We start from the raw sequence: 26,495 nt of genomic DNA on the forward strand, positions 1-26,495 counted from the left end.
GAGCAGAACGCAAGGAGTATTTGATTCATTCATTAATTTTTTTTAAAAAATGTGTGTCTGAGTTTAACCCCTTTATAAAATTTATGGGTGTATGTTTTTCTTTTCGTAAATCAGAATTAAGGGGTTCTCTCAGGACAGTGGAGGTCATATGTGTTGTGTCCCATTGGTGTGTAGTGTTTAGTTGCAATCACCCTTCTTCTGATAGGAAATGCTTGGGGTGGGGGCAAGAAATGGGGGTCGAGGAGGGTCAGTTGTGTGGGAGAGAGAAATGACCCTTTTTTCATCAGAGGGATGTTGGCGGAGGGTTATGCGCTATCACAAGTGGTCCTCCCTGCAGTTCCAGCCAGTTTAGGATATATTTGTCTGGCAGGACATTAGGATTTCCTTTTCTGGAACGCTTTGCTCCCAGACATTTTGGAGGGCGATATAATCAGAGACCCTTTTGTATTCTCTTGATCGTGAGTTGATGTTTAGGGAGTTTGTCCTGAGCAGGACCCAGCAGCTGAGAAGGAGGAGAAAGGAAATATGCTAAGGATGTGAACCATGTCTTACCCATAGGCACTAGGGGTGAGGGGCACCCTGGCACCGGACTCTCAGGGGCACCAGGCCGAGAGTCCGGGGCCTGAGAGTTGAGTCCAGGGAATAGCCTGCCCGTTGGCTCTGCACCGTGAGTTTGGGAGCTACCGAGCCAGCAAGATGCTGAGGCGGTCGGCTGGCTCCACTCTCCTGCGTGCCTGGGACTGCACCCCGGCGCCGCATATGTTTAAGACAGCCCTGGATGTGAATGAATTTTATGAATAAAGGTCTCCTTAAGCATTATTTGAATCCATTCTTCAGGAACAAAGGGGGAAATACAGAACACACTTTGGAGTATCTTCCTTCAAGGGTCTAACAAAGCTACTACCAAACAGGTAGTATTATATCTGAATGTTGCAAAACCACTTAGACCTGCTGCGATTGTTAGCTACTAACCTGTCAGCTTTGTTCTCCTGAGGCTGTAGGTTTCTATTTGTTTTTTAATACTACTTTTTTTAATGGCTGGTTGGCCATAATAAATATTTGGTTTATATTGATGGGTCTGAAATGGGACTATATTCAAACAAGCTATCTGGAAATTACCTTCGTTTATTAAGTTGCAAGCAACTTAGAGTCATAGAATCATAGAGTTGGAAGAGACCACAAGGGCCATCGAGTCCAACCCCCTGCCAAGCAGGAAACACCGTCAGAACACTCCTGACATATGGTTGTCAAGCCTTTGCTTAAAGACCTCCAAAGAAGAAGACTCCACCACACTCCTTGGCAGCAAATTCCACTGTCGAACAGCTCTTACTGTCAGGAAGTTCTTCCTAATGTTTAGGTGGAATCTTCTTTCTTGTAGTTTGGATCCATTGCTCCGTGTCCGCTTCTCTGGAGCAGCAGAAAACAACCTTTCTCCCTCCTCTATGTGACATCCTTTTATATATTTGAACATGGCTATCATATCACCCCTTAACCTCCTCTTCTCCAGGCTAAACATGCCCAGCTCCAACTTGCATCATACAACAAAATTTCGGTTCCAAGGGTTACATGTATACACGGAAATTGCATAGAACCAAAATTACCTTTGGAGCAACCCTGCAGCTAGCTAGCCAGCTATCTATATGGCAGCCCATAATGGGGAGAATCAGAGGTGGGAGGAAGCTGGAAGCCCCAAGTTGACCTGGCATGAAAACAGCTTTAAATATCTTGGGCCTTTCTTTCTAGACCAGTCCTACTTCAGTGTCTGTGCAGAGTGCAATGGCTCTGGGAATGGTGGGGTGGTTCTTGTGAGATCTTGCGGGAAGTTGGATTTCCCGGTGGGATCTCATAAGAGCATCCACACCATTCCCAGATCCACTACGCCACTGGCTAAAGGTGCCCTGCACTCAAGGTGCTCCACGTGGGATTTGCACAGGGAAAAAGGCTGAGAGCGTAAGCTCTTTTTTGTGCCAGATTTACTTGGGGTTTCCACCTTGCACCCACCTCTAATCCTTGCCCTCGCTAGCCTGCCTTCAGCCGCTGTGGCTGAAATCACAACATCAGATTCTCCAAGTGTCCCTATTTTCCAGGGGCAGTCCCAGATTTACAAAAGCCGTCCCAGTTTCTGATTTGATCCCGGAATGTCCCGCTTTTCCTTAGGGTGTCCCGATTTTCATATGGGAGATATGGAGTTCTGTGATCCCTGAGCCAAGAAGATAAGTAACTAGACAACCTTTCATAGAATCATAGAATAGAATCATAGAATCATAGAATCATAGAATCATAGAATCATAGAATCATAGAATCATAGAATCATAGAATCATAGAGTTGGAAGAGACCAAAAGGGCCATTGAGTCCAACCCCCTGCCAAGCAGGAAACACCATCAGAGCACTCCTGACATATGATTGTCAAGCCTCTGCTTAAAGACCTCCAAAGTAGGAGACTCCACCACACTCCTTGGCAGGAAATTCCACTGTCAAACAGCTCTTACTGTCAGGAAGTTCTTCCTAATGTTTAGGTGGAATCTTCTTTCTTGTAGTTTGAATCCATTGCTCCGTGTCCGCTTCTCTGGAGCAGCAGAAAACAACCTTTCTCCCTCCTCTATGTGACATCCTTTTATATATTTGAACATGGCTATCATATCACCCCTTAACCTCCTCTTCTCCAGGCTAAACATGCCCAGCTCCCTTAGCCGTTCCTCATAAGGCATCGTTTCCAGGCCTTTGACCATTTTGGTTGCCCTCCTCTGGACATGTTCCAGTTTGTCAGTGTCCTTCTTGAACTGTGGTGCCCAGAACTGGACACAGTACTCCAGGTGAGGTCTGACCAGAGCAGAATACAGTGGCACTCTTACTTCCCTTGATCTAGATGCTATACTCCTATTGATGCAGCCCAGAATTGCATTGGCTTTTTTAGCTGCCGCGTCACACTGTTGGCTCATGAAGAGACCTTTAGAAGAGACCTGAAGGCAGTCCTGTATAGGAAAGCTTTTGAATGTTTAATGTTTTATTATGTTTTTCTATTTGTTGAAAGGTGCCCAGAGTCAGATGGGCAGGGCATTATTATTATTATTATTTACATCCCTATTTTCATCAGAGAAATGTTGGTGGGTATGTCACATACAGGCAATGCACATAAAATACAAGTTTGCTGTACATGATATTTGTAGCTACTTTCCTTCTTATTTGTTCATTTAGCTTGGTTTATGGCTAAGGTTTTGTTTTTTTCATTGGTCTATTTGATCTTTGTTAATACACAACAATTGTTTACATCAATTAGAACAGGAAGGGAAATATAAATCTGCATCCCACAAAGCTGCAATACGTGAATGTGAAGTTGTTCTCGCCACGTTTGCGAAGACCCCATTAGAATAACACAAAGGGGTTTTGTTATATTGCTCTTTGTTCTTTTATAGCTTTGCACTTTGTAATCTGTGACTCTGCCGTTTTAACCTGTTACTCTGACATCTAAATTGAAAAGCTGTCAGCCTTTATAGCATGCATAGCTGTGTGGAAGTTTCAAAATAACACATTGCTAAGTCACACATTACAAAGTGCAGAGTCATGAATAATGAACTGAGAAATCTTGACTAATCAACCTCAAAAATGAACCCAACTGCCAAATAAAGAAGAAAGATGTTCTGTGAAAAGGAAACTCCCAAATACTTTTAAGGTTAATACAACTAAAAACGGTCCATTATTATTGCTGCTTCTGTTGTTGTTATTGTTGTTGTTATTATTTAATAATAACATTATTAAGGGATATATTGGCTGTGAGCCCTGGAAGACCTGTTCCCTGCTTTGCAGCCTTTTCCACCTGGCTTGGGAGTGTGGGGCCTAGACTGACTCCAGCTACAAAAGCTGAGGCTGTTGAACAGACACTTGGGCTGGGGTATTGTTTTGGGGTATTGTTGGGGGGGGAATGTTGCTGTTGGCTTTTTGTGTATTTTAGATCTTGTGATTTATGCAGAAATCGTTCCATTTGCCTGTGTATTTTCTGATGTTTTATTTATTGCTTACGACTACTTTTGTAACTTGCAGTTATGCTTTTTTGCACGTTGTAAGCAGCCTTGAGCAAGTTTTGAACTGTGGAAAGGCAGCATACAAATAAAATTATGTATGCATGCATGTATGTATATTTATTTATATACCACTTAATTGCCAAGATGGCTTCTGTGTGCACAATAAACCAATTTCATCAAAACATTAAATTTAACATTCACAAATAAAATGTACCATAAAACTAGCCGTTAAAAAAAACAATTTAAAGATTTAAAATAGCAGATTAAAGCATTTTAAAACAGTAGGTTCAAGTCAAGAGATCAGGGGAATCCTTGTGTAAACAGGAACGTCTTCAAGAGATGGTGCGATGCCAATAAGGTTAGCCTTGCATGGGCTTCCGCTCGTGGGGACAGTTAATTGAATAAAAACACCAGCAATGTTATTCATTTATTTTAAAATATGTGTATGCCACCTGTCATGTGATCATATCTAGGCCTCAACAAATAAATTATTATTAAGCATTATTATTATTTGTTCTATCCCAGTTTTCTTCTGGGATATTCATTTATAGAATTACTTTGATATTAAAGTTCCTAAGGACTACTTCCACTTGGTGAAAATGAACCTTGATTTGCTATAATGCCTACGGGGGGGGGGGGCAAAGGGATTCTGATTCCCCTTAACTTTATAATGGCCCCTTTACTTACCACTGTTTACTGGGTTTGGCTAGAACAGAGCAATTGGGGTGGCTTTCATTAAAGAGCCCTCCCCTACTCCCCCAACTCCCATGATTCACATGCTGACTCAGTTGTTTCATGAATATAAATGGACCTTGATAGACGGAAGCCTCGGGTGTTCAGTCTCTTCAGGGAAGTAAATATAATTAAAATTTATATTCACCCCCTCACACTTTGCCTGCACCCTCAGGGATGTACAGCATCGCATACTGCACTCAAACTAAATACCATCCTTCCCAGCTTCTCATTGAGTGGGACCAATAATATTCCCTGAAGAAACTGCACCTTTCGCATGAAGGAGGTTTTTAATTTTCTTTGCCTTGCCTCATACTATAGAGTTTCCCTAGTATCCCATGCCCTAAAGGGGAAACTTCACCCTACTGAGCAACTGCTACAAGGGCAGCAAGGCTAGCTCTGCCAGAAGCTGACAGATCCGTGTGGAGCTCCTCGTGAGGTGGGGCATGCAACTTATGGGTGGCTGCTTCACAGTAAAACACCTTCAGGCCCTGGACTAACTTTGCCCCACACAGAGTGAGATCTTTGGATCCTTCCATGTAGAAAAGAGCATAAAGGGTTTATTAAATAGTGGGTGGACATAGCAGACGACACAGAGATTTCTCCAAGTACAGTAGTACCACGGGTTACAGACGCTTCAGGTTACAGACTCTGCTAACCCAGAAATAGTACCTTGGGTTAAGAACTTTGCTTCAGGATGAGAACATAAATTGTGTGGTGGCGGCACAGCGGCAGCAGGAGGCCCCATTAGCTAAAGTGGTGCCTCAGGTTAAGAACAGTTTCAGGTTAAGAACAGACCTCCAGAACGAATTAAGTTCTTAACCCAAGGTACCACTGTAGTTCTTTATAAGTAAGCTGGAACTGAACTGAACAGCAAACAGCTCAGCCGGACTGCTTTTATAGGCAGCCAGCTGTCAACATTGTAACAACAACCACCCAAGGTTTCCTGCCTAAATTAACTGACGTGGACCTGAGTGAAAACTATATACATGATACCCCTGGTGGCCAGGGTGAGAACTTCAATACATAGCAGAGTTTCCTGTTCCAGCTGAGCCTTGCTTAAGTAACAAAGTCTTCCTGAGCTTCAGTGCATTCCGGCATTCTTTGGCCCTAACTTGCGGCTTGCTCCTTGACTCAGTCTCCTGGCTCTGGCTTCTTCCGTCTCGACTACAGGCTGCTCTTAGCTCCCACCTCACCAGTGACTGCTACTCACTGCCACCCAGTCGTAACTTTGTCTCGTGCAGCTGATTTTGGGTGTCGTGAAAGGGCAATATATATATATTATTTCTGTTATTATTATTACTGCCAGAGAAAGGCACCTGTGGGGTTTTCTCCCCTGGGTACCAAAACTGTCATTGAAAGTCTACTCAATATTGATCCAGAGTAGATTCCAATGTATAGTTAGCAGAGTAAAAACTTAAACACGTTGCAGGATTCTCAAAAGTAGACTGGAGGCAATATTTCATCCAGCAGAGCTTTACTGCTACTGAAGGCAAATGAGCATAATGGTCACAAATCCAATAACATCCAAGACTGGCACCGTCCATAAGAAATCCAGTTGCAGCAGACTTAACAAACTTACAACTTAATTAAAACTTAACACTATATACCATGGGTAGGCAAACTAAGGCCCGGGGACTGGATGTGGCCCAATTGCCTTCTAAATCCAGCCTGCGGATGGTCCAGGAATCAGCATGTTTTTACATGAGTAGAATGTGTCCTTTTATTTAAAAAGCATCTCTGGGTTATTTGTGGGGCCTGCCTGATGTTTTTACATGAGTAGAATGTGTGCTTTTATTTAAAATGCATCTCTGGGTTATTTGTGGGGCATAGGAATCCATTATTTCCCCCCAAAAAATATAGTCTGCCCCCCCCAAGGTCTGAGGGACAGTGGACCGGCCCCCTGCTGAAAAAGTTTGCTGACCCCTGCTGTATACAGTACACTGGGACGAAAGAGAGACAGAAAGAGAAAGTGAGTGAAACTTGAGCAACCTCTTGGGTACAGTATTATGCACCTTTACTGGGGAATGAGATACTGCCATTTGCCGCTCCATCTTTGGCAACAGTACATTGTAGACTGACCCTGATGCGTGCTGCTGGAGACTCATTAACAATACTTGCATTGTGGGTGGATAGCTCTTTGTTCCACTCATATAACATTCACCGAAAACAGGGCCAGCCCTACCATTAGGCAGTTGCTTCAGGTGGCAGACACCGCAGGGAGATGCTGGAGAACAGAGCTGTGTCGTACCTCCTAAGATAACCTGTTTACCTGTAGGAGGTGTTGTCTTGCCAGCATCCAAGTCCATTTCAGCTCCCAGTCCAATTGGCTTCTGTGGAGCCATATGTGGAATATGAGTGAGGAGGCACAACCTGGTCTTTCATCTCGGGCAATGAAATAGGTCAGTCCTGTCAACTAATAATCTGACCACAATTGTGGGAGCCAGAGAGGGCCCCCCCCTCCAATTTCCTTCCACTTTTTCTTACCATATTATTGCTACTCGGTGGTCTTACTTGTTGAAGACTTCACTCTTTATGTTAAAACTGGATTCTTCCTATATTAGTTTAAGGGTGGGGTGGGGAATAAATAAAGAAGTTCCTTTTTAAAGCATCAGCCAGCATGTTTCCAGTAAAAGTGCCATGTTGGCATAGCTGCCCACTGTTCCCTTTTTAAAAGGGAAATTCCCTTATTCCGAATAGGATTCCTCACAAGAAAAGGGATAAGTTGACAGCTATGCATGTTGGCCAGTTTGATACTACTCTTCCTGCTTCTATTTTGGGGGTGTCACTTTTTTACTAGATAGGCTGTGCGTTTTGGGATATGAACACTTTGATCTGGTGCTCCCGTGACTGCTGTTCATAGCCATGTTGCCGTCATTATACAACTCAATGTCGCCGCATATTTCCTTTAGATAAAAAATTAAAAAATTGTACAGTTAACATCCTAGGTGGCTATCGGGCTCCCTGCTGCGCATCTCGATTGTGAGATGATGAGGACAATTATTTTCTGTACAAAAAGCAGCAGCACTCCCTCCCACTCTCTAACCTGCCCTCCTGTCATTTTAGGAGCCTTTACATTTTTATTTTTAAACATCCTTCTTGGCTATGTGCTTCCCATTTTTAAAAATAACCGTTAAAGGAAAGAAGTAAAGAAGTAAAGAAAACTGGGAGTTAGAGGACATAAAAACAGTGAACAGACAAGCTGGAGACAGTCACTGTACTTCCTATTTTTAAACAAGAACATTTGTGAATAGCAGCCTGGTTTAGCGGCGGTTGGGGCATCCCTTTCTCTCTCCCACCCCCCACCCCCCGAAAACACAGAGAGAGGCTCTCAAATCTCTTATTTCGGGACAGACCTCACCATGACCTCACCATTCATCAGTGCATTCTGGCTATATATGAAACATCTTTTCCATATCGTGAAGGCAATGTCACACTTCGCTTTACGCACAGAGCGGTTTCCTTTCACCTACAGCCCTGTTCGCCCTGTTCCTCACCCTCCTTTTAATAATATTTTTTAAAGCATTATATACAGGAAGACTGGGACACACAGTCAAACGGAGTGCCAAGAATACCCCAGTCACCCACGATTTTAATTTGCCCAGGTGTAGGCAGATTGGTGCCATGGGCCTGTGCCCCTGAGTCCTTTAAGCACCAAGCAATGTGCCTGTGTTATTTCACACCAGCATTGTGCCCCACAGAACCTAATATTGACTACTAACAAACAAGCAAAAGGGAAGATCCCCGCTCCGACAAGCTTACAATCTAACTTTTGCCATGGGGGAGACAAAGGAATGGAGGAGAGACAAGGAAGAGGCTTCTGTGGGTAACTATGGATAAATACAGGCATTAAGGCTGAGCTGTCCGCTCTCAGTTCTAGCACAGCTCTTGCTAGCCCACTAAGTATTGCACGCAAATGTGTGTAACTGAACAGCCGCAGCTCCCCTTTCCCCGCCGCGCTGATAAAGCTGCTTTGGGAGAGGGTGATGTGAAATGGAGAAGCAGCAGGTGGGAAAGAGTTAAGCATCCCCTCCTAATGTGGTTTTCCTTGACTGGGGGGTGGGAGTGCTGAAGGCCGCAAGGGTTTGGTCACGTATGTTTGCATGTAGGCATCGTCTCGGGGGCCAAAGTAGTGTAACCTAAGCCATATCTTTGGCTCCTGTGATGGAGGTTCTCTCCTATTTAGATGAACAATATGTGGGTGCACCTGATGAGGACTAGGACCATGCGGCGTCCGGATTAATTAAAAAACATTTCTCCTGTGCCATTTTCCTGCTGAAAATCACCTCCCTCGCAACCTGCACACACACACACACACACCTCGAAACAGCTATTTACCCCTGGAGCTCAGACCAGGGGGAGAGTCATGGAGGACCCAAGAAAGGAGGGAAGACACTGAAGGCAACTTTTTAGATCCTCAGACCTTCCCTGGTATCACAAGCAGCTTCAAGGTGCTATAATCAGTGCTTTTTTTTCTTAAAAAAATGTTTAGGGGTACTCTCATTTTCCTACTCATATTGAAATACTGCCCCTCAGTGAGGCCCAACTTAGATTCACAAAATGTTTAGGGGTATGCGTACCCCCAGAAAAAAGCACTGGCTATAATAATCTGCACCCCGTTACTCTGTAGACAGCTGTTCCTCAAAGAATGGATATGATTCTTGCAGAAGCAACAATATCAGCATTTTCCCCTCAAAAGTGTCAAAAGGGTATATTTAGATTCAAATATTGCTTTCCATTTTTGCTCGCATGTGAATTGCCAGTATTCTTCTAATATTTTTTTCTAATTTACTCATTTTTTTAAAAAAAAATAATTAGTATACCACTGATTGGTTTAACACATGTAATTTTATATTCCTCATTAATTTTCCACTCTGTATATGATACATTGTAAATGTTGATATTTTTAATTCAACAATTGTGTAGCTTTTGAATTGATAGCCTAATTTTTTCTACAGAGCATAATTTTTGATTGGGTGAATGCCTTTTAATTACGGCGACATTCCAATTAGCTTAGTGTATTTAAAATAATTTCACAAAACCTGTTTTTTCTTTTAAAACAATCAAATGACAGAAGATAAGCATCTTTATATATATGTAAAGCTAAAGCAGCTTCAAGCCTCATTTTCTATTGTAAAGGAATAATATATAGTTGAATATGTTTACAAGGAAACTTGTCTCTTGTTTTTATATATACAGATATTTAGAAAGATAATAACAGTGATAAAAAACCACCATAATTTGAGGGGGAGAAACAATGGCTAAGCTATGGGAAAACTAAAGGCTAATTTAATTTTCCTTCAGGAAACTTCATATAAAAATAAGATAATGAAAATTATCTACAATTGTGAGACATGTTTCTAGCATTGGGGCTGAACTTTTCCGAGGGTGTAGCTTTTACTATGAAATAACTACTACTATTATTTTTCTACTTAAGATCTGTGACGATAAGATGATGATGAATCCTTAGGGAATCCATTTTGAATAAAAATGTTTTCATTGTATCTGTGGACTCTTCTAAGGGACAAAATACCTTCTGTATAAAAAACTTTAAAGTCATGGGTGAGTTCACATTAGAAATACTTAGTAGGGACCTTAAAAGGGCCATTGATATGAGTTATTTTTATTAATTTAAATCAAATTTATATACACCCTTCATCTGAGGATCACAGGGCAGTTTATAGTATAAAGTTGGAGAACTTTCAAACCCCTTCTTTTAAAATATTGATAAATACTGACATATGGCTATTTGGAGATACTGTAGTCCAAAGGACTCGGATTCATATTCCTGAATAATTGTTTAGCAACACCAGTCTTTGCCCAATAGGCTCTTCAGGTAAAATGTACTCTTATGATTATTGTTGATCACAGAGTACTGTTGATAGTAATTGCATATGGACAACTTTTCCAAAGTACTCAAGTTACACACGTTTGGCCGTTTCAAATGTAGCACTATGCCATAGTTCGACATTATGAGAGCTTGTACTCTCCCTTTTTTTTTCTGGTGCAAAGAGGCTTTGGAAGGTTTCACTCCCATTTTAGATTAACCACAGCTTTTCATTCCATCTAAACCCAGACAAACTAAGGTTAATCTTAACTAGGTATCGTTGGAATCAAGCTCTTTTTCAAACCATAGTTTATGAAGTGGGCTTGTTTTTGTTATCCATAGTTAACTGTTTAGCCACTGTTTAGACTCCAGAGAACACACAAAAGCAAAGAACACAAAAAACCACAGCACGACACCACCACAACCCTGTATTTGTACTTGAGAAACTAATGGCGAGTCTAGACCTTTCGTTAAAAATCGGAAAGCGGTAGCTTACACAAATCATGAATTAGGCTCCTCTTTTGAAAGCAGAGAAAGAAAATATGAGAGGGGTTTTTGTTAACAAAGCATCATTTTGCTGGCTGCTGATAAACAGGTAATGTTGAGTGTGGGGAAGGGGTTGTTTTAGGAAGTTGTGAGTGGGTGAGGGATCTTGATGGGAGTTATTTCTCTGTATTAAAAAACTAAATCTTTACATTTAAAAAGTATGTCTCACATGGCCCTTTCCCTACACAGAACTAACCTTAAAGAAAAATGCATACACACACACACACACACACACACACACACACACACACACATATATATATATCCAGTAGCACCTCAGAGACCGACTAAGTTTGTTCTTGGTATAAGCTTTCGTGCGCATGCACACGAAAGCTTATACCAAGAACAAACTTAGTCGGTCTCTGAGGTGCTACTGGACAATTTTTAAATTTTTTTAATATACTTTGACTGCGTCAGACCAACACGCCTACCTACCTTAATCTCTTTTGCTGCAATTGCAGAGGCCAAAAGCTGAGCCAGCATAATCGTAGCCAAAGAGATACTTGTATGATTTTCATACCTGACGACGAACGCGGTTATATACTACTTTTCATTCCTAGCAGTTGTCTTCATGAAGAATTTTTCTTTATACATGAAGCAGTCCGAAAAACCACTCCTTGTCGGACACCATGGAGCTCCTTCGTTGATTAAGGAAAGTAAGACTTGCCTTTACTTCAGTGGAAAGGGAGGTTGGTGAGCAGATTGCTTTGTCTTGGGGCTGGGCTGGAAGGGGCTACAATAACCTTACAGCTCTTTTATTCCTTATCCTGTGGGGAATAATGTGGGGGGAACCTCGTGCTTCAAGCAGGCGCCTCTATCTAGCCCCTGGGCAGTGGCGCCGGCTTGCACCCCACAACTGCAGGTGCCTGGGGCTGCACACTGTCTCCAGGGTGCACATGCATGCTGTCAGGCGCACGTAGTATGTCATCACACCCATTGTGGTGTGCGCACTACTACGTCATCAAGCCCCCAGCGAGATGACGTCACTTGCGCACGTAGCAGGGCGCACTGACATAGTGTTGTCACCACTCTGGGGGTGGCTGGGCATGATGATGCCGTCTCACTGCACTTTATGGGTGCCCTGCACCCTCATTCAACATTTTGTGGGAGCCATGGCACCCAGGGCCCCAGCACCTGTGCCCCCAGGCCTACCTCTCGTCCACACTCTGCATAAGCCAGCCTTTGTGTTTTTCCCAAGGGCTTTTGCCTGGCTGCAATGTGCCTTCAATCTGCAAGAAAGCATCTTGCTGGCCTGGATGTAGTATGGAGAGATATGTGGGTGTAGTAACCACTGATATGTGTGTGTGTGTGGCTGGAATTCAGCCTACTGTGCAAAAGAGTCACATCCTTTGCCCTCCCCAGTTTTGCCTGTGACCCCACTCACCATTGGCATATGGCAGGGGTCAGCAAACTTTTTCAGCAGGGGGCTGGTCAGACCTTGTGGTGGGGCCGGACTAAATTTTTTTGGGGGGGGAATGAACGAATTCTTATGCCCCACAAAAAACTCAGAGATGTATTTTAAATAAAAGCACACATTCTGCTCGTGTAAAAACACCAGGCAGGCCCCACAGATAACCCAGAGATGCATGTTAAATAAAATGACACATTCTACTCATGTAAAAACACGCTGATTCCCGGACCGTCCGCTGCCCGGATTTAGAAGGCGACTGGGCCGGATCCGGGCCTTGGTTTGCCTACCCATGGCATATGGCCCCCCACAAGGTTGCTCACTAGACAACGTGGCTCTCCAGGCTCAAAAAGTGCTTCCCCACCCCTGCTAAATAGAGTTGTGCTTTTGAGATTATTCTGTGGCCTCCACTCCAGCAGGCAGCCATTTATTCCTCTGGACTCTTCTGCAATGTGCCAAGAGGCACCCTCTTTTCTCAGATTAGTAGGCCTTCCTTTCCTCTCTCCCCATTGGGGTTGCCTGTTCTGAGGCGGCCACAGGTGAAAGCGAGGACAAGGCTCCTCCGTCACCATGAATAATTGTGCAGAAGAGGGGAAGTTCAGCAGACCTGGCTTGGCCTATAAGCGTACCCTCCTTCCCCTCTCTGAAAAATGGTCACTCTTCCTATGCAATACCCCATCCTGACCCCACACCCTCCAACATTTCTCAAATGAATATAGGGACATTCTCTTCTACATCAGGAAGCTTCTCCCGTGTTTGATCTTGCCTCACACATCTGTCACCTTGAGGCAATTACAACCTCTCAGTCTAACCTCCCTCACAGGAATGTTGTAAGGAAAAAAATGTACAAGCAAATGTACAACGCTTTCAATAGATAAATGGAATGAAATAAAATGCTAGCTGTGAGCTGCTTTGAGTCCTTGTCAGAGAAAAAGGTGGGTTTTATACTGTATCTTGATTTTATTATGTGAACTGCCCTGAGAGCCCAGGGTATAGGACGGTATATTAAATCAATCAATCAATCAATCAATCAATCAATCGAAACTGAAAATGATCAGGGACATACCAGAGAGTAAATCCTATTTAATTCAGCGAGAGTTAGTTCTGAGTAAAAATGCTTAGGATTGCAATGTAAGGCCGCACAGTCTTTACCCAGTTACCTGGGAGTAAGTTCCATTGAATACAGTAGGACTTACTTCTGAGTAGACAGGGTCAGGCTCCATTTTCCAATAAAGGAATAAACACTCTACACGTTTCCTTAAAAAAATGGCTGGCTCAGGAAGCATTGCAATTGAAGAATTTAAAGTGGATAAGTTACCTTTGCCTTCGAAATTATAGGAAGGACTTTGTATGCCAGCTTCACTGTTTCCTTCATTTGGTGCAGGTATTTTATTTTCAGTATAAACAGGACTCCATTTTTCACACCCACACCCACACCACTTTTAATTGTTCTCCAAGTTGTGGATAGGGCAACTGGGCATCAGAGCAGAAACCGGGATGGCTTTTGTAATTCTGGGATTGTCCCTGGAAAGCTGGGACACTTGGAGGGGCTGTGTAAGCAACACCTGCACACGATTCAAGGTGGAAGCACCTGCCCCAATGTAACCCAGGCCCCTTACTGCACAAACACAGACACTGCCAGTGAATGATGCCTCTGGGGTCCCTGTGGCAATGGGAAATTTGAGGGAGAAATCTTCAGGAAAGGGCTGAGCCGCAAGCCTCGTTGCAGTTAGGCCGTGGCTCCATTCGGCAGCAGATTTTGGGGTGCCATTAAAGTACAGGGAATTGTGGGTTAGATATTATTATTATTATTATTATTATTATTATTATTATTATTATTATTATTATTATTATTATTTTGCCATTGCTGGGAATGGGTAGAGGAGGCAGATTGTTCTGCCAAAATGTCTCTGAGTGTCTCTTTGCTATTGAGCGGGGACAGAGCTCGGCCTTTAGAGCAGAAAGAGTGTCTGACAGACTGGAGATATTGGCGGGCGGGTGGGGGGGGTTGGATGTCTGGAGTCCTGGCAGGGGTGGGGGCTATATTGGGCTCAGGGATCTCCCCTCAGCCGCCTCTCATGTCCTGAAATTCCAGTTTCAAGGGGTAGAACTTTGAACAAAGCCTCGATTGACGAGGTGCCCGCTGGTGCCATGGCAACGCCGGCTCTGTCTTGCATGGGCAGAGTGTGCCAAGAAGGTGCCATGGTGACGCCCGAGAGGCGCGCGTAAACCTGTGAAATCCCCGCAGCCGAGGAGGACGGCAATTGTCTGCCCTGGGCACTCTCCTTAAAGAAGGCACATCCCCTTCCCCACCCCATGCCCCTGGGTAGGGATGGCTTGGCAGCGGTTTCCTCTCCTAAGCCGTCTCTGTGCAGCTGTTATTTGGGGAGAGGCAAGCTCAATAGGGTGCCCCCCTCAGTTGGCACAGGCTGTGTGCTGGGCCATTGTTGTGCTCTATACCAGCCTGCTGAATAGGAGGTGGCATCTGTTTTCTTCCAGCGATGGGAACTTCATCTCCAAAGCCCTGGCATCAGATTAGGGGGCGATTGGGTTGGGGGAGAGAACACTTTTATTGTCCGAAGGGGGCATTGCGTTTCTATCACTAATGCAGCTCACACAGAGAAGGCAGAGACTCGGTGCCAACAGCCATGACCCAGTCTGCCCCTGGCTGGCAGCTTTGCCAGTCTCCTTGTGCCACCCCCTTCCCTTCTACCCATGCCAACATGCCCACCCCCACCCCCCTCCTGGATAGGCTTTCCGTGGGGAACGGGGCGAGTGCTAGCAGGCAGCAGAGCAGACGAAACAAGAAAAGCCGATCTTCAGAGTGAAAGCAAGTGGAAGAGAAAGGGCAGGTGGGGGGGAAGGAGTGCAGTGGAATGAGGCGAAGCTGACACCAGGACTCCTGGGTTCTCTCCCATATTCTGGAAAAGCAGAGAAGGGGGTCTAAGTGGGCTGTCCAAAGTCCGTTTCAGGGGCCTAATCCGGCCCGCCATTCGGTTTAATCTCTGGCTTCTGTGGCAGTTTTATTTCCTGGGGTAAAATCCTAAAGAAAACCTTGACAACTTAAACCATAAAAAAAGCTTAACAACTTCAATCCTAAAAAAAAGGTCAACAGCTTTGGTCGGCCCTCACAGCCCTCCACTTCATCAAATCTTTGAAAAAAGTTTGGACACCACTTTAAGCAGTGGGGCAGGAGCTGGTGTCCCCAATCCATTACTAAGGAAAACACTATTCCTGATTTCTGCACCCATTTCTGTTTCTCTATGTATTAACAGGACAATTAGTGCCACAATTGTGAGGTTTTAAATAAGTGAAATATATAGCTCAGATACTACTGCGTCCATGGTTTGTTCACAATATATCATATAATGGTGTCACCTTATGCTAGATTGTAAAACAACATAATATACTAAATCCTGCCACACAATCTTCCTGCTACACAATCACCTATTTCATTTTGGAAACTAGTGTTAATAGGCGATTAATAAATGTAAGTTATAATCAAATTAATAAGCAGCCTAGTTCTGAAGGGTCTCTAATACTGGTTGGGGACAACTTTTGCATGTCCCGCTCTACATTTGGTGTTCAGCTCTGGGGTGGTCAAGGGAAATTTTGGATTTCCCCAAAAATTAAAGAAATAACTCCTTTTCCAAATTTGAGAAGGATGTTTTAATTATTAGTGGCACTGTTTAAGTTATTGTTATTATTGTTGTTATTGGCCTTTATTGGCATAAGTTTAAACAATAAAATTGTAAAATCACCCAAAGTCGTCCAAATACATTAATAATCCAAACACATACAATATGTAAAAGACTAGATAGCCACCACTGAGAAAAGCAGGCAACTTTAGATTTCACTTTAAAAATCTCAGCACTGAATATGCATCAACAAGATGTCTGATTTATCAAAAAATGGTGTGACCGCATCATCAGCAAAGCCCCAAACATAGGAGGCTTGTCTCTGGAAGACAGAAAGAAGATTTCCAGTATCAGACAAATGAAGGTGATATGCATGGATTATAATCTAAACAATCTAGCAGGATCGAACTTTCCATGTTATTCATCCTTTTCAGGTAGCAAAAGGGAACTGGAAATCTCCATACCCTGCTATATGACATATCAAGCATGATTCCACACCCATCGCCCTTTAGTTTGCCTGCTCTGGGATCCTTTAGAAATGGCGTTAACACAAGCGCACCCCCAGTGTCCCTCCCTAACAAGTGGGAAGGCTTTTGTGAAGTGGGAACTGTCTTTGTAACGTGAAATTTCCTTCCGTATGTTGTTATTATGAAAGCCTTATAAAACCACCGCTGGTTTTATTTGGTCAGCCCTTTTTTGGCATTAAGAAAATAGATTAAAATCATTACACAGATCCGATTTATGACTTTTTAATTGGATATTGTACTGTGTACTTTTATGTGTTAACACTGTGCTTTGGGAAAGGAGTCAGCATGGAATATGAGTAAGTTAAACTATTTGGATCAGTGAGTGAAACATTGGCTGCATCCCCTCCCAAACCACCTACACAAAAGCAAACAGTCGTGTGTGTGAGGGTTTTCTCCATCTTTCACCTCCCTCCTTTTTTGCCCGCTCCATGCCCACTTAGGTCCTTGACCCTCCATCTCAATTCAGACTTCCCTTCCCACCTCTTCTTGCCCCCCAAATTTGGTCCTTTCCTGCTGTCCCTTGCAACCCATGTCTTCTGCCCCTCTTTGTGTTCTGCCTCCCCAACCTTTCAAGTGAAGAAGGATTGAACTCTTATTCCTGACAACCAGTCTTCTATGTACAGTGCTATATCTATATATCTACTATACAGATAGTTCAATTATGCGACACACACCCCATGAGACAGCCCAAACAGAAGTTCACTACCTCATCTGCCTGTGAGAGCCGATCCGTGTACACACCAAACATTGAAAGCCTATTATTTCCCTCTAGAAACTCTGGAAACTGTAGTTTACCTCTCAAAGAGCTATAATTCCCAGCATCCTTAACTATTTGACCATGCAACCGTGCTTGTTCACATGTCTGCCTCCAGCTGTATGTTTAAAAGTGGAAGGTTGTGAACTGACATACATATAATGGCTGTCAAAGGGTGGAGAGTGTGTAATGTTAACTTCAAAAGAGGCCATAAATGGGGGGGGGGGGCAATCCCAGCCCTCCAATTGCTTGGGGTATTTTTCTGCCTTAGCTGGTGGTTCACTTCCAATTTTGGAGGTGGGGAGAGAAGTGCCTGAGGCAACCGAAGCCTCCCACACCACTTTCTGCATTATCAGCGAAGATACATTTAACAGCCAATGCACGCCCTCTAACATTTCTCTGATGAAAATAGGGACATCCCATTCCATAGTAATAATTTTACTATTTTTACCCCACACATCTTACTGGGTTGCTCCAGCCACTCTGGAGCACTTCCAACATATATTAAAACATAATAAAACATTAAACTTTTTTTTTTAAAAAAAAAACCTTCCCTATAAAGGGTTGCTTTCAGAAAGTTCGGGGGTCGGATAACATACCCTCCAACTTTCCCCACTGAAAATAGGGACATCCTAAGGAAAAGTGGGACATTTCTGGATGAAACCAGGACTCAGCTATACTGCTGCAAATAAAATGCTTTAAATGTGTTGTAAAGTGCAATATACAAATGTGACACTAGATGGCGATGGTGAGCTATGGCAAATTCAATATATTTTTTTCAGAACTTTTTTTTAAAAAGCATTTTCACAGCGTTTTTTATACGTGTATAGATTACACCTCAGAAACCGGGACAGCTTCTCCAAATCAGGGATGACCCTAGAAAATAGGGACAGTTGGAGGAACTGCTAATGAAGATTCTCCTCTCAGTCCTGAGGAGGCCTGTAATTCTATATCTCTTTGATATACTTGCCATACTGTATTTGCCATACATATTCAGAAAAGTGAAAATGCTACCTATTTACCCCATGTACAGACGTGAATTGTGAGAGTGAGAAAAATCTCTCTTCCTCCAAGCACCGTCATTTGAGTCGCATTTGTAAGGAGCGTAACTGCACCTGAACACCTGCAAATTCTGACACCCCTTCCAGACAGCTGCTTCCTCTAGCAATGTTTTATCAGTGACAGGTTGCTGAATTAATATACCTGACATACTTTAGCCACATTTGGACTGTGCCAATCTTTATGTGCATCACTGTTAGTCAAAAACGACTTACGGAGTTTCGCCCTTGGAGTTTGGTCGTCAGCTTTTGAAAGCTGCTACCTCAGCGCTGTTTTGATCTCCATGATCACATTTGCAGGTGAACTTGCTTATCTCCATGCCATGAAATGCTTTATGGGCTGATCTCTGCAGATAAATCCCTGTTAAAGGCGCAAGAGAAGGCTGGGCCAGCTTTCTTCAAAGCGCTCCCTGTCAAACTCCTTGTGCCGGCAACTACATTTGCAAATAGCATTGCATGCTAATGCAATACCTTGCTTAGAGTGCAATCTCAAACAGAGAGGAAGGAAATTCGTGTTTTGAAAGTTGCTCAGTTTAGAATTAAGTTGATCAAGAATTTAAATAAAGGGACCTGCAAATGTTCAAATTCTCCGAAAACAGCATGAAAATATTCTATTTTAAAAGTATTTTTATCTATCTGCAAACAGTTAATATTTACTCGGGCATCTCTGTAATTTTTTTTAATTGTGTGTACACAGCGGTGTTTTGTATTTGCATGCGGATAATGGTTCAGTGCGGTGCTACAAGTAATACCTACTTGGGTTTTTTGTACCGAACGATGATCACATCATATTTTTCATCTCCAGTTCCCATTGCTAACTATTTCAATACTTTGGGCCTTTTCACCCGACAGGTGGCTTCTCTTCCTTTTGGTGCAGCTGGCTCCAATTGCTTACAATTTACTTGATCATCTATATTTTGTCTGCTCCCTAATACACTCCATGTGGCTTTACATACATCCACAGTGTCCACGTACCTTAGAATTAAACTGGAGAAACTGGGCTGCCCTGGGAATGCACAGACAAATTATGCACACCTGCCACCCTAGGGTTTTAGAGGGTCTTTTGCTGCATGTGGGGTTTTTTGTTTTTGTTTTTAAATGATTTAAGAGAATTGCAATGGTGCAGTGTTACCACACTTGCAGTGAAATTATGCTGCAGTTTTGCACAGATGTGCAAGAGATTGTTATGAAGTAAAAGGAGGTAAATGGCACTATCTATGTCACCTTTTGTGCCAGAGAGTGTATAGGCACAGGAAGAACAAACAGGTACACAGTCAGCCCCTAGGTTTTCAGCATGGATGTAGATCAGCTGTCCAAACTACCTGTTAGAGGTACGCCTGGCATTTTCACTGTACAGTTTTTGACAAATGCTGAAGACTCACTTCTCTACCCAGGCTTTGACATATGAGATGTATGCTTTCAAGACCCACCCTATTCCTGTGACTGTAATTTATTTTATCCTTCTTAATACTGAATTTTAAATGGTTGGAAACAGGGCTGTCTTTAGCATATGCGCCGCTGGGGTGCAAAGATCCACCCAGCACCCCCAAATTTAGTTTAGCCAACCTCCAAATTAACTTTAATTGAGCTTTTTTTTTAGGGAAGGTGAACTCAAAGTTGTTGAGGAGGGGTGCAGGGACTTTCGATCCATTGCTTTTCACTGCCGCCGATCGAGAGGGACCAGTATACAGTAGGTATACATTTGGCCTCCCCCCAAATTTGGGGCCCGGGTGTCCCGCACCCCTTGCACCCCTGGGTAAAGATGGCCCTGGCGGTAAACCACCCTCAGTTCTGCTGGTGAAGGGCAGGTAATTTATTGTTAAAATTATTACTACTACTACTACTTATGTTACTATTAATTTACTGAGCATATTGTTTAATATTTCATGTATCTATTTCTCACTGCAAACAGCAGCTGCTGGGCTCCCTATTCAGGACTGGGGCTGCAGCATGTGGGGAGAGAAGGGTTTGACATTTTCCATCGGGGCACCGATCCTATTGGAGCCCCACCCCCACAGCAGCAAACTGCTATTTGGTATGGGAGCTGACGCTCTGTTTCGGTTTGGCACTGGCTCAAAGAAAGTCCAACGTTTGACAACAAGCGTAAGTTTCATAATGAGTCCTGTAGCGGGGAGAACTTTCACAGACTGTACGTTCGCACCAGCCTAAGACAATTTGATGCCTGAGGCTGTGTACACATTACCATTTTCTCTAGCTCCAGTGCACACCCAGCCCTGGCTTTTGAATCTGTGTGCACACAACGCTGCCCATGTTGTCTTGTAGCTTCTTGGGAAATTCCTTAAGAAATACCGCATTGCACATGGCGCAGGTGGCAGCTTCATGAACAGGAGTTTGGGGGCAGGGGGACCAAGCAGGTAATGTGCATCAGGTAAAGGCATCTACGTTCACTTTCTAGTGTGCACAACAATGTGCAACTGCACTGACCTCGTTGTGTTTTAAGTCGCTAATATGTACGTAACGTCAGACTGGGAATCCAAATGGCGTTCCTGCTAACTCGCCCCGACTTGGTGGAACGCTCTGTCACAAGAAACTAGGGCCCTGCGGGACTTGACATCTTTCTGTAGGGCCTGCAAGACAGAGCTGTTCTGCCTGGCCTTTGGTTTGGACTCAGTCTGACCCTTATGTTTTCCCTCACCTTATGGTTTTGATCCATGGGCTACTTTTAAAATGAGGCTGCATTTTAAATTGCATTTTAACCTGTATTTTAAATTGTCCCCCCCCCATTATGTTTTTACTGTAATTTTACTGGTGTTAACCGCCCTGAGTCCAGCTCTGGCCGGGGAGAGCAGGGTATGAATTATTATTATTATTATTATTATTATTATTATTATTAACTAACATAGGGCAGTTATAAGCTAGCCTTACTGAATAGCAACTTCCAGGTTCAAGCCCCCACTCAGCCTGGCAGTTTCCATTCGTTCCAATGCAGCTTGGCCAGAAGTGGGTGACTCCCCTTATCTCATGGTCAAGGCACCTCTGAATCTAGAATATAAACTGCCCACGTCATCCCATATTAGGTTAAACCAGTGGTTTTCAACCAGTGTGCCGTGGCACCCTGGGGTGCCTTGAATGATGGTCAGGGGTGCCGTGGGCAACACTGGCCTCTTTCCCTCTTTCCTTCCCTCCCTCCTTTGATGCCCTCTTATGACTCTGCCTCCCAAAGGCTTCCACAGCTGTTTCTTGCAGCAGCCCTGGCTACAAGCTGTGCAGGTGGTGCCTCTGGGGCTGGTCAGGGGGCAGCTCAGAGGCCAGGGGCAGCAGTAGCGGCTGCCCAGAGGACTCCCAAGGAGAGGGGAGAGGGGAGGAAGCTGAGGAAACACTTCACAAGGGCGGGTGTTCAGAGAAGTGTGAGAGGTTGCCCGCTCTGCAGGCAAGAGGTGACAGAACTGGGCTCGTGAGCCCAACAGGTGCACCACAGGAAGAAGGTGGTTGGTCAAGGGAGCCGTGGAGTCAAAAAGGTTGAAAACATCTGGGTTAAACTATTGTGGGATGGTACTCAATAATTCTGAAATGCTATGGGCTACTTTAAAATGAAGCAGACACACACTGAAATTTGACATTTGTGGGTTTTTGAAGCAGAGGTACTTAGGTGACCATGAACAGAAATCAGTTGCTCTTCAGCCATTCGTTTTGTCTGTCTCTAGCACCTGTTTGGACAACTTGTATCGGTGGTAGAGGCAACCAGTGGCAAGAACACAGCTGGCAATATATGCAGTAGGTTGTCTCACATGGGTTGCCGCATGGCAATGTGTGTGGAAGATATGGCAGCATTTGTGTAGATGTCACATGGTTCCCTAGATTACGTTAGAGAAGTCACTGTCTCTGGTTACTGACTTACAAAATGTGGGGGAGTGGAAGTGTTCCTACCGCATTGGGTGGTGAATGAAGACCGAATGCAAAGCACTTTACTGTAGAAAAAACACACACCCAATAATCATCGTATTTTTTGTTTGACTTGAAATTATCTCATGGACAAACCAGAGTGACAAAGTAGGAGTTGTCAAATTGATGTGCGACTCAAATGCTATGGGAGTAGTGCTCAAGAACAGCCATGAGTTAGTAGCTGGAAGAATGGTGATGTAGATTATCATCATGATAAAGGCATCAAACACCAGCTATTACTTCCCCTACTTCTAATATTTTTATATTATTGTTATTATTGTTATTAATCATTTTTCTGAAAAAAAACATAAGGCAGTGTACAAAATGTAAAACACAAAAATGAAGAATCAATATCGTTACTTTTCAATAGATTTGCTATAATTGATAGCAGCATAAAAGTCTATTGAAATAACAGAATCTCAATCAGGAAATACAAAACCTATAAAAATAGCAGATTTAAAATCACAGTAGCCAACCAAGCCTGCTGAAACAGAAATGTCCTTATAAGATACCTGAAGACCTACAACAGATTACTAGTGAGCGCAGAAAATGACGTCAAGGTACTAAATCAATAAAATGTATTTCTGTACCAGATATATATATATATATATATATATATATATATATATATATATAAATACTAAAAATGACTTTACAAGGATAAACTTGTTGGCCACACGAGGCATACAAAAATAAGCCATAATATTAACATTATGATTTATATTTGTACATCTCATTGGCCAATTAGATTATCCTTGTAAAGTCATTTTTAAACACACACACACACACACACACACACACGGTAAAGGAATATATTTTAATTACTGAGTATCTTGACTTCATTTTGAGTACCTCTTCTATGGTCAGGAAATATGTCCTCTAGGTTTGTTAGAATTCTAATGAGAACATTTCATAAATTGGTACCCACTGCCATGGAGAATACGCACTCCGATGTGATTTCACATATCTACAAGATTTCCATCCTTGCTTGCTTAATTGCTAAGCAGGTTCATAAGGAAGTAGATAGACAGTCCCTAATGTAAATGAGTCCTGGTCCATTTAGGAGTCTTAATACAAACATCAACACTATAAAGTTGATATAAACGAGGTCCAGAAACAAATAGGAAACCAACGAAGGTAGAAGTAATATGTCACCAATGCAAAATGCCACCAAAAATTTCCCTCCTTGTTGTAGAGAAACAAGGTTTAGAACAGTGGGGGGTGGGATTTCCTTTAGCCCACTGACTTATAGAACCCTTGTAGGCAGTGTAACGCCTGACTAGCAGCTGGCAAGTTCCTAATAGTTATTTTAAAAAACAAAACAAACCTCAGCACAGCCACATACTCACTGGTTGGATTTAGGTGAGCCAGTACTATTCAACCCGAGCCCCACATCTGCAAGACAGGGAATAATAATACTGGCCTACTTTACATTGTTGTTGCAATGATTATTGAGAGTATGTATGCAGAGCACTCAGAACACATAAAATTACCTGTGCAAATTCTACCTATTTTAGTGGTATTATTGATATTAAAGCTCACCCTTCCTATACACAACTTTCAGCATCTGAGGTCCTGCTCTGTGTGCCCCTGCGGACTGAAGGTGCGTAATAGGAGCAGGGCCTTTTCAGTGGTGATACCAAATTTATGGAATGCCCTCCCCATAGAGTCTAGCTTGGCCCAACACCAAGCACTTTCAGCATCAGGCAAAAGAACCAGTTTTTCAAGAAGTCCTTCAGAAGCAGCTTTAATATTAATATATATATATATATTGCAAGGTTGAGGAAGGAGAATTTTACATGCAAAAGTTCCGAAGTTCAGTCAGTCACTAAACACAATTGTCTGACTCAGTATGGCAGCTTCCTGTGTTCCTGTGGTGGATTAAGCAGCATTTACTGCTGTTTTGCTGCTGGAATGAGATTTGTTTCCCTGTTTTATTGATTGCTTCTGTTTGTTTATTGTTCTGGGACTTTTATTTTCATTCGATTATTCTCTTTTGCTGTTGTCTGCCTTTTAGTTTACTGGTTTGCAGTTTAATGTTTACTATTTAAATAGTTGGTTGTAAGTCACATTGACTTCACTTTTTTAAAAAAAACAAAACCCTGAACGAGTCAATGAATGGATGGATTTTCTGACCAGGTTCTGAGCCTTAAAGCCCCACAATGCATCTGATGTGGCTGGTGTTAGGAATTCTTCATTTGAACAGCAGAAAGCAGGAGAAAGGAGGACTTGGGGATCATAATGCACACCATCAGGAAGAGTGAGGCAGACTGCTCCAGGTAGAAAATTTGGGAGTACCACCGGGATGGGGAATTTGGATTGTACGCCACCAGCACCAACACTTTTGGCTGATTGCCTCTGCTATCATCATTTCTACAAAGGGATTGGCATGCTCAACATCACTTGAGATGCAGCCTTTTCACCATATGTACACACTGTTCAGCATGGCAAACATGTACATGGGAATACATGCAGATTTCCTATATTTCTGTCATATGTGAGGGAGCCCTCACACCACCCAAATACATTTCAGGGTGGACCAGAATGTGTCAGGCTGACACTATTGGGCTTGGAGTCATTGTTCCCAAATTTATAAAAAGAGAAAGACAGAGACAGAGAGAGTTGGGGGAGGGGGGTTATGACTCTCTCAAGCTAGCATGTCACTTTAAAAAATGTTTCTGTTCAATGATTTTCATAGTTAACAAGGGTACCTACAACATCTTTGTTTTCAATTCATAGAGTCCTTTCTACAAGTCAGTTGCATTCAGTGTAAGGCACTGCTGTCATAGACCTTGTGAGGTTGTAGGAGAGCAAATTGGGGAGGGGGGGGGGAGAAAGAAGGGAGGTAATGATCTTTCATTATTTCGCTTAGTAGGATGTGACTTTTTTGACAGCCTTCTCACAGAGACCACTTTTTCACGTGCTCTCTGCATGCTGTGGGAGAGTCCAGCGTTCAAAGCACCAGCCATTTCCCCTCCCCTCCTTCTCAGAGGTATGTCACTGGAGTAAATAAACAGTAGGGCTAGGCTTGAGCATCTCAATCAATCCCTCCCCCAGGCATGACAACGGCCACCTGTGCCCCAGATTGCCTGTGTTGTCCTGACACCAGCAAAGTGGCGCCTTTAACATTATAGAATTGTTTTAATTTTTGTGTGTGACAGTGAACTGCCTTTGGTCATTCAGAAGTGAGACAGAAAGTTGGGAATGAAATATATATATCTATATATTTAAAACACAAATAAAATACCCGTCCCAAACCACCCCGTCCCCCTGGCACTGCCCCTTCTACCTACCTAGCTACAGCGTTGGCACAGGTGGTCCCTTCCTGCCCTTGCAAACGTCTGCAGCAGTCAGGAGCCAGACTATTCTGCCTGCAGGAGGACTGCCAACAAGCCAACACCAGTTATAACAGCCCTCCCCTTGTCCCACCCTGCTGCTGCCAGTGCCAGCCCCCTCTCCTCCCTTGACAGGGCAGCACAGTGGAATTCTTCTTCGCTGGACAAAAAAGCAACACCCCTTGTAGTGCTCCATAATCCCTATTCCCCCTCCTGGTGCCCCTCTCTTCCCAAAGCTGCTGTTGTTTCTCAGAGGCTGCTGGGGACCAGGGACCACATTCTCTCCCCTCACTTTGCAAACCAGTGTCGTCTTCTAAGTGGCTGTTTGTCTTGAAGCCATCGCATCTGCCACACCAGCGAGGCTGCTCTCTCTTGCCAGTTGCTTTCGCTCTCCCAAGCTGCGCTGGGCTCGCCTTTCCCCCTGCCCCAACTGACCTGGAATCCACAGGTGCCCTTCCACACCACCCTTGTTCTTTAAACCAGGACATATTTCCGGGCTCGTCATCCTTGACGCTCTCTGCTCGGCGGCAGTAAAGCACTTGCTTTGCACTCCCAAGGAGGGCCATAGGCTCAACACCCCACCGCACCTGCCTGTGCCTGCAGTTTAAAAGGGTTGTCAGAAAGTATGGCAGTCTAGAAAATAGCCTTCCTTGCCTGAGGCCTTGGAGAGCCACTGCTAGCCAGAGCTAGGTGGACCTGTGGTATAAGGTAGGACCATACCTCCATCAATAGTCATCAAGGAAAGGC

The 26,495-nt window shown here is 43.5% G+C and overlaps 1 long non-coding RNA gene across 2 annotated transcripts in view; it reads right to left on the minus strand.

Annotated features, from left to right (window-relative positions):
- Nucleotides 1-25,790, minus strand: part of LOC310697021 — a 32,703-nt gene extending 6,913 nt beyond the window's left edge. For both annotated transcript variants that reach the window (XR_014520866.1, XR_014520867.1), the window contains exon 1: nucleotides 25,707-25,790. This is a non-coding gene — a long non-coding RNA (uncharacterized lncRNA). The remainder of the gene's footprint in view (nucleotides 1-25,706) is intronic.
- Nucleotides 25,791-26,495: the final 705 nt, after the last annotated feature.

The sequence above is a fragment of the Podarcis liolepis genome, assembly GCF_965112155.1.
Source record: "Podarcis liolepis genome assembly, chromosome: 17".
NCBI classification, from domain to species: Eukaryota; Metazoa; Chordata; class Lepidosauria; order Squamata; family Lacertidae; genus Podarcis; species Podarcis liolepis.